General features: G+C 35.7%; 1 pseudogene; it reads right to left on the bottom strand.

Annotated features, from left to right (window-relative positions):
• Nucleotides 1-3,639: 3,639 nt before the first annotated feature.
• LOC111884645 (arginine biosynthesis bifunctional protein ArgJ, chloroplastic-like) lies at nucleotides 3,640-5,753 on the bottom strand (annotated as a pseudogene).
• Between the last annotated feature and the right edge of the window lie 2,255 nt (nucleotides 5,754-8,008).

An 8,008-nucleotide genomic window follows, 5' to 3' on the forward strand; every position in this document is an offset into this window, starting at 1 on the left:
TATCAACAAAATCGGGCTTGTATAATAACTCCATACGTTGTCTCTTCTTCGTAGGTAATAACCATAAATTCTATGTTCCTTCGAATGAGTATCTAACTCTTTGACTTCTTAACTGCAGGCGGTGCTCAATCTTGCACCCGCTCTCTATCTCGTGTTGGATTTTCAATCGTAACCTTCGAGTTACAAAATCAATTCTTATTGGAGACTCCTTCTTCTTTGTAACATAATTAACATAACTTCTTTCATTCAATTACCATAATAGACCGATGGGTCATGTTCTAATGACCTCTCGTCGTATGATGCAACGCTTAGACTCGGGTCTTTTAGAGTCAAATTCCATAATGGAATATACCTTCCTTCATGCTCTAATATGATATAATCACATTCAAGCATGAAACACTTCTAGCTACAAGCTTCTTACTTTAACAACGATCACAATACTTCTATTGATCGCTTCGATTATCTTTCGTTTCATTCTTCTGGCTTAAGTCAAATGCTACATCAATCTTAGTTCTCTGAACGACGTGACATACTCGTCTTAGTCGGACTCTATTTGATATGACCAATAGGGTCAGAATAACAATCATCTTCTTAGTCATTAGCGAAATGATGGTAACGACATACATGAATAAAACGGAATCAATTACTTACGCCTAGGTAACCTTGTGACTTTCCCTGATCCAAGTGCGAGTCCTATGCTTCTGATAGTATAGGCCCCTACTACCTTTCACACCTACTCATACTCATCCCAAGTATTGTCTCTTAGTTCTCCAAGTTATTATCACAAAACAATTTTAACACATACAAATGTGTCCAAACAATCATATAATTTTCCTTATACTCTACTATGACTTCTTCCATTCGTATCTTCAATCATCAATTCTGCTTCAACTCGGTTGCTGATGGCAATGCCAGACGATGGGATGACATCGTGGATAATACCAAAAGTTCTTTCTTTCTGCTAATCAAAAGTGTACTTCTCCAGTACTAGACATATTATTTATTAGACGCATTCTAAATGCAAGATACTTCTCTTACGATATCTACCGATAGGTACCATTCACTATCGTAAGCCTTCTCCTTTCCTCAATTTACTCAATTCGCTACGAGTCTTAACCATGACATTGTATTCACGAAAGCATGTGTTTATTGTATCTCGACGAGAATATATAGAGAGAAGGTTTAGACGTTCAATCCTCCTTATTACTCCAAAATTTACATTCCAGTTCTAATACCGTAATTAAACGTTTAGAAACTTGAACACATAAAATTTCTAGATCCGGTCGGTCAGGTTGGGAAACCTGATGAGTACATAGGGTTTTCAACCCATAATAATAAAGTTATTATGTTTCATCTCAAACAATTAACCCAATTACCCATCCCCATTATCTTCTTTATTTCTTAAGGGTCTACCCTAAGAATCATCTATCATTCACTCATTCTTTCCTAAGGATTGTCCTAAGGAATAGGCATGAAGTCAATCGTTGCCAGGATTTATAAAATAGGCACTAACACTACTAGAAAAACAGCCTTTTATGACGTGCAATGCGTGTCGTAAAACGCTCAGACGATGCGCAAATGCGTGTCAAGGAAGGCCCTGTCATAATGAGAGATGACACGCTTTTGCGTGTCGTCTATTTACGACGTGCATTTATGACACGCATTTAAGACGCGCATTTATGACACACAATGCGTATCAAGGAAGGCCCTGTCATAAAGGAAGACGACACGCATTTGCATGTCGTAACCTTACGACGCGCGTGTTTATGACATGCAATGCGTATCAAGGAAGCCCCTGTCATAAAGTAAGACGACACACAATTTTGAGTGTCATAATTTTAAACGTTTCTAAAATTATATATTTTTGATAGATTTACTAATTTTCAAATTAAATAACACATTAAAAGTCTCATAATACAAAATAAAATACCATAAACAATAAAGATAATTCATTGCATTAATATGTCAAATACAAATGATCATTTCAATAGTAAGTAAATGTAACACATTGCTAATATTGCATAATATTTATTATAGAAAACAAAACATGTACAACATTAAAAGAAACTCATAACTAAATTCTCCTTTGACAATTTCCTTTCTAATAGAATAACCTGAATGCAGGAACTTTGAGAGGCTGCAGGGCATGGAAGGAGGTTGGTAGTGAACTTTAGGTAGTTATTAACAGCATAAAGGAGTGCTGGAACAAAAAGAAGCACATTCTTGCGAGCTGCCTGCAGAAAACCATGGCAGACATAAAGACATGAGCATGAGCTTTGTTGTTGCTTTTATAAAAAATGAACTTATTCTATAGGTTATAAGATATAGTATAAATTTTTAACTTTTAAGCATTTTATAGCTAGCATAAAGTAGAATTTGGAATCATTAAGAATATAATGAGTACTTTGTTGTTGGAAGAAGCCTAACCGTTGCATAATATTTTGACTCAAAAAGGAAAATGTGGCAAATTTACCTGTACAAAGCTAGAGACAGAAAGAAGTGGCTTCTCTCCAATCTTCTGATTTCTAGCCTGAAAATTAACAAACAATTTAGCAACTTGTATGGAATAAGGGAAAAAAGTACTACACTAAGTTCAGAACTTAAAAATAAATTAAGATAACATGCAAATAATGAAAGCAGAATACCTAATAACTAGGCCAACAAGTTAGCATCATATATATTCAGGTGTAAACAGATGAAAGATAAGTTTAGGTCATACAAAAGTTTTCCAAAACAATAGCAGAAGATAAATATAATAAAATTAAGAAATGAAGAACATACATGTATTAGAAGCATGACAAGTGCAAAGATAACTTTTGCAACTTCTATCAGAAAGTTAACACTGATGGGGCTATAATTGAATCTCCTATCAACCTTGGACATGTATACCAAAATCGGCTGTAAAAGATGATCAATTTAGTGAGGTATTGATCAATTATGTAACATGGAAACATAACACAACTAACTATACCTAAATATTATCCGGTCAACGATGCATGGAATTTAAAGAGTTGTTTATGTTATGTGAAAGATATGTACTATAAATAGATACACAAAACACGTTCTTTATCTTGTCTTCCGGGATAAAGAACATTTTGCCCTTATTTTGAGTTATCTATTATTCTTTTATTGTAATTACGTATTATATACCCTTGTTCAAAAATAAGGTTATTTTGATCATTTTTAAATATGACCTAAAATATTACTCTTGTTCAAAACATGTTATTTAAAGCAAGAATGAAATTAACCTAATTTATCATGTCACCGAGATAAAACTAGAGAGAAGAAATGATGAAAATACACTTGTGTGCATAACAAGAGCAGAATTAACCTAATTTATTTTGGGTGGAACGTGAACAGGGGGTGGACCAGGAAAAGGGTTAGCATGGGGATGTGATTTAAGTTATGATTATGTCAAAATTAATTATGCAACCTCTTTAGGCCCGGACAATCTTGATAAATGTTGGTCAAGCAAATGCAGCCACTGTAATTTTTTACTTAAGTTTTTTGTTACCCGTGATGTAAAATGACGTAATTGAACACAATGAGTTTTACACTTTACATACATTGGAAAGGGCATATGAGTAGTCTATTACATCTTGGTAACCTACATCCCCCTGTAAGGGCATATACGTCATTTTACATCACGGGTAACAAAAAGTTAAGTAAGAAATTACCGTGGCTGCATTTGCTTGACCAACATTTATCAAGACTGCCCGGGCCTAAAGAGGTTGCATAATTAATCTTGACATAATCATAACTTAAATCACATCCCCATGCTAACCCTGTTCCTGGTCCATCCCCTGTTCACGTTCCACCCAAAATAAACAAATAAATAACACAAGTTTCTTTTTGATTTAATGCAGAAAGAATGACTTAATAATAAAGTTACCTATGGATATTTGAATTTTGATAGTGCCATGAGCATCACCCGCCTCTTTCAGGTAATTACTAGCTGCTGCCCTGGAACACTCCCGCATTTTCAGTATTTCAATTATCATGTATCATGTATCATGTATGGTGTTACTGTTACCTATCAAATGGAAGTGGCTGGCCTCCTTCCATAAGTAGAATATCTCCAAGTGCTATTCTAAGGGCATTTGAGTCAAAAAAAAGTCCCCACATACCCTGTAGCACAGGCTATCCGCCCCCAATTTGGATCCCTACCATAAATTACCACCTGAAAAAACCAACCATAAAAAATCATCATTATATAATTGGAAACAGTTATTTCACCTTGAAATAACAACATATTAACCAGCATGCCTTGGTAAGTGAAGAAGATGCCACTGAACGTGCAATCTTTGCTGCTTCACTTTCACTCCCTGTACCACTTACTGTCACCTGCATAATTTCTCATTTACATAAATACCCCTCTGCCCTCCCCTCCCCCCCCAAAAAAAAACAGACCTCTATCAAACATGTTGCCCCTTCTCCATCCTATGCTATTGATTTGGCAAGCCCTTGCATTACCTTAACAAAAAAAAAACACTTGTAAAATGCATTTAACAACAAAAGGGTAAATTGGTAATTTAAACATACCACATCAAGGCACATTTGTAGTTGGTTTCCTTCAGAACTGTGTAATGATGATATCCTGTTTGATCCAGATAAACCACTAGCCAAAGAAATAATGGTATCAGTGGTGCTAGTATCCCCATCTACCTGCAATATTTTAGTTATTAATACACACATGTCACTATTGATTAAACGACTAAAATACCCTTTAATGATGCTACTACTTATAGTAATTTGGTTGAAACTTTGATTCACAGCAACCTGAACCATCTTTCGCTAGATGTCAGTATCTACACGAGCACCAGTCGTTATAACCTGAAAATTGACATTTTTTTTTGAATCAATTAAAATTTTTTTACAAAACATTTTGTGGTAATAAATTAATAATATAGCAATATTAGTACATACACCAAGAAGTGTTGCCATGTTTGGGTGGATCATTCCGGAACCTTTTGCCATTCCCCCGATTCTTATACCGCTTCCACCAACCTTAAAAAATAACTTTTTTTTTTAATAAAACGATAATAAATGAAATAAAAAAAAGTAAGCAAATAAATATAAATATGATACCTCAAACTCTACTGCTACACTCTTGCTCACAATATCAGTTGTTGTTATTGCTACATCAGCAGAAACTGCTCTGCAAACCAAAAGTAGAATAGATAATTAATTTAACATTTAAAGGAAAGGAATACAAGGAGTTACAAATTAAAACATTACCCCTTGAAACTTGATGAAAGCAAACTAATTAACTTAGGAAGTGAATTAAGAAGAGGCTCCTGCACATAATATGATAAGTCAAACAAGTGGTCAAGAAATTGACTATTAATGAACTTGCTGTGTTATTTACCTTCTTTATTCGTTGACCAATTACCTCAGTTGATTCTATCAAGATTTCATATGGGCTTACTTGAAGTAATTGTAGAATTGTGAATTATCAGTATTATTTTCATTGTGTAAATAGAAATAAATGAACACAATGAGGTTTACACTTTACATACATTGGAAAGGACATATGAGCAGTCTATAACATCTTGGTAACCTGCATCCCCCCTGTAAGGGCATATACGTCATTTTACATCACGGGTAACAAAAAGATAAGTGAAAAATTACTGTGGCTGCATTTGCTTGACTTAGGGACCAACATGTAACTTACTGTAATATTTATAAATATTTCTTTCATTCACAATAAAATGATAAATTTACCTGAGGAAATACATAGTCATGATGTGCATCGCGTATAGATGGCACAAGAATCACACGTGCAGCAGAGCCCATATATTCCACATAATCTTGAAGTTGAGGAACAATTCATACATAAAAAATGAAGGGAAAAAGTGGAAATAAAAGTGTTACAGGTAAAAAAAATGGAGCAATTTAGACGATTATACCCTCCTAAGGATTTCAAGACGGAATAAATCATCATAAGTCCTGTAAGCGCTAACCACCAATAACAATACCTACATCCGAATAGGGAGGCCCGCATAGATGCCCTATCTCATGTACAGATCATCTGGTGCATCTATCTCCTCTAACCATGCATATTCATCTTCTTTTCCATCAATCAACTCATCTCCACTTCCTGTCATTCCAATATAGAATACAACAACCTTTACAAATTCACAAAATCAAGTAACAGATTATGCTCAACTTACCAAAACTGGAGTAGGGGTAATCTCGGTAATAAGTACATTTTCTTCCTGAATATTCTTCATACGGAGGTGTGAGAATGTCAAGTACATCACAAGAGGTTGTGGCAGTGAAGCAATGGAGGTTCCCTCCTGTTTCTGGATACAAAACTGAAGTGCAACATGGTGCTGGCAGGACTTTGTCCACAGACAACTTCGCTAACCTAACTATTACATGAATTCCATCAACACTTTGCATTTTTGCACTTAAATTAAATGTTTTAAATATAGGTACAGAGATGATTTTTTTTGTAGAGTTAATTATGTTTCTAATCATTATGAAAGAACTAGAATCAGACCTGGAGCTCAAGCAATTCCCTTTGAATCCTTGGTGAGTGGTGGTTCAACTCTGTTATGTAGTAAGTAAGACATGGATTAAATTATAAATTCTTGATTAGTTAATCTCTCAAATTTCAGTTAATCTCTCAAATCCTTGATGAATCCACTGCCTGGCGGAGTGTGATTCGAGGCGACGATGTGATTGTCTTTCAACGGACGTTTCGACGTCCGATTGACACGGGTGAGCTTCGAGATCGACTTCTGGAGATATTTTCAGGCAAAGAACCGATGAAGTATAGACAAGAAAAGGTTACTTACGTTTACTGAGATGTGGTTGAAAGCCCTAGTTATTTTCGTCGAATTTGTGAAGACATGACCTGAGATGGAAGGATATGGAAATGGTGAAGAGAGAGAGAGAGAAGAAGGCAAGTGAGGAAGGAAGGAAGGGGCGTTGATAACTAGGGTAAGGCGGCAGTCGGGACGGGTAAGGAAGGAGCATCGATAAGATAATTAGGGCAAGAGGGAAACAAGCATCGAAATCGAGAATGCCGTCTCCGAAATTGACCGGAAAGCGCCTCCATTCGTCATCACCGGCAGATCCATCCCAGTCTCCCTTCTTTCCGTCACTTCTCACAATAGAGAAAAAAGAGGGGAGAGTCGAATGTGAAGATGCAAAAAAAAGAGTAGAAAAGAAAGGCGGCTTTTCAAAATTTTAGGGTTTTGTTTTCCCCAGTTATCTTCTCAAGGCGCGTTTCACTAAAATTATAAAGCGACACCGACAGAGGACGCGCGTTTAACATAAAGCGCCCTCCGTGTTTTTAATTTTTTTTATTGAGACACTAATTTAAGGGCTGACATTATTTTTAAGGGCGCACAAAAAATGCGTATCGTAAATCAGCGAGTGTCATTGTTTGCGCGTCATTAAATGGTATTTTTCTTGTAGTGTAAGTCCATAGTTGCCTAGAATATTTTTTAGGCACTAAGTCCATAGCTGCCAGGGTTTATCTCTTTTATTGAAAGTATTATTTTAGGAGTCCACCCACAATACATGTAAATGGGTTTTTAGAGTAAATCTATTGAACATATCGTTCACAACCGCTACAGGTTGCGATCCTGCTAGTTTTCCTCTGGACTATCTAGAATAATCTGTGGTTGTATCTATACTCTGCTAGATGATTGGGCAATCGATTGGGTCAAGGCTTCTCCTCGTTAAGGTCAAGGCTTCTCATCATCTTTCACCTCTCATCATCTATATCATCTTTCACCTCTCATCATCTATATCATTTTTCATCTACCCATCTTTACCCATCATAATTATAGGCATAAAATATGTATACAGTTTAAATCAAATAAAACATGTATATTATGTTCATCCAACATAGATATCTAGAACACATATGATATACACACAAAGTGTAACATCCCGACTCCCAGGTAAAATATTTATATATTTATTTATGATTTGTTTGAGCAACTCGATGAGTTGGATGCCCCAACTCGTCGAGTAGAGGTGGATTGACCAC

This window comes from Lactuca sativa, chromosome 7 (genome assembly GCF_002870075.4).
Source record: "Lactuca sativa cultivar Salinas chromosome 7, Lsat_Salinas_v11, whole genome shotgun sequence".
Taxonomy (NCBI): domain Eukaryota; kingdom Viridiplantae; phylum Streptophyta; class Magnoliopsida; order Asterales; family Asteraceae; genus Lactuca; species Lactuca sativa.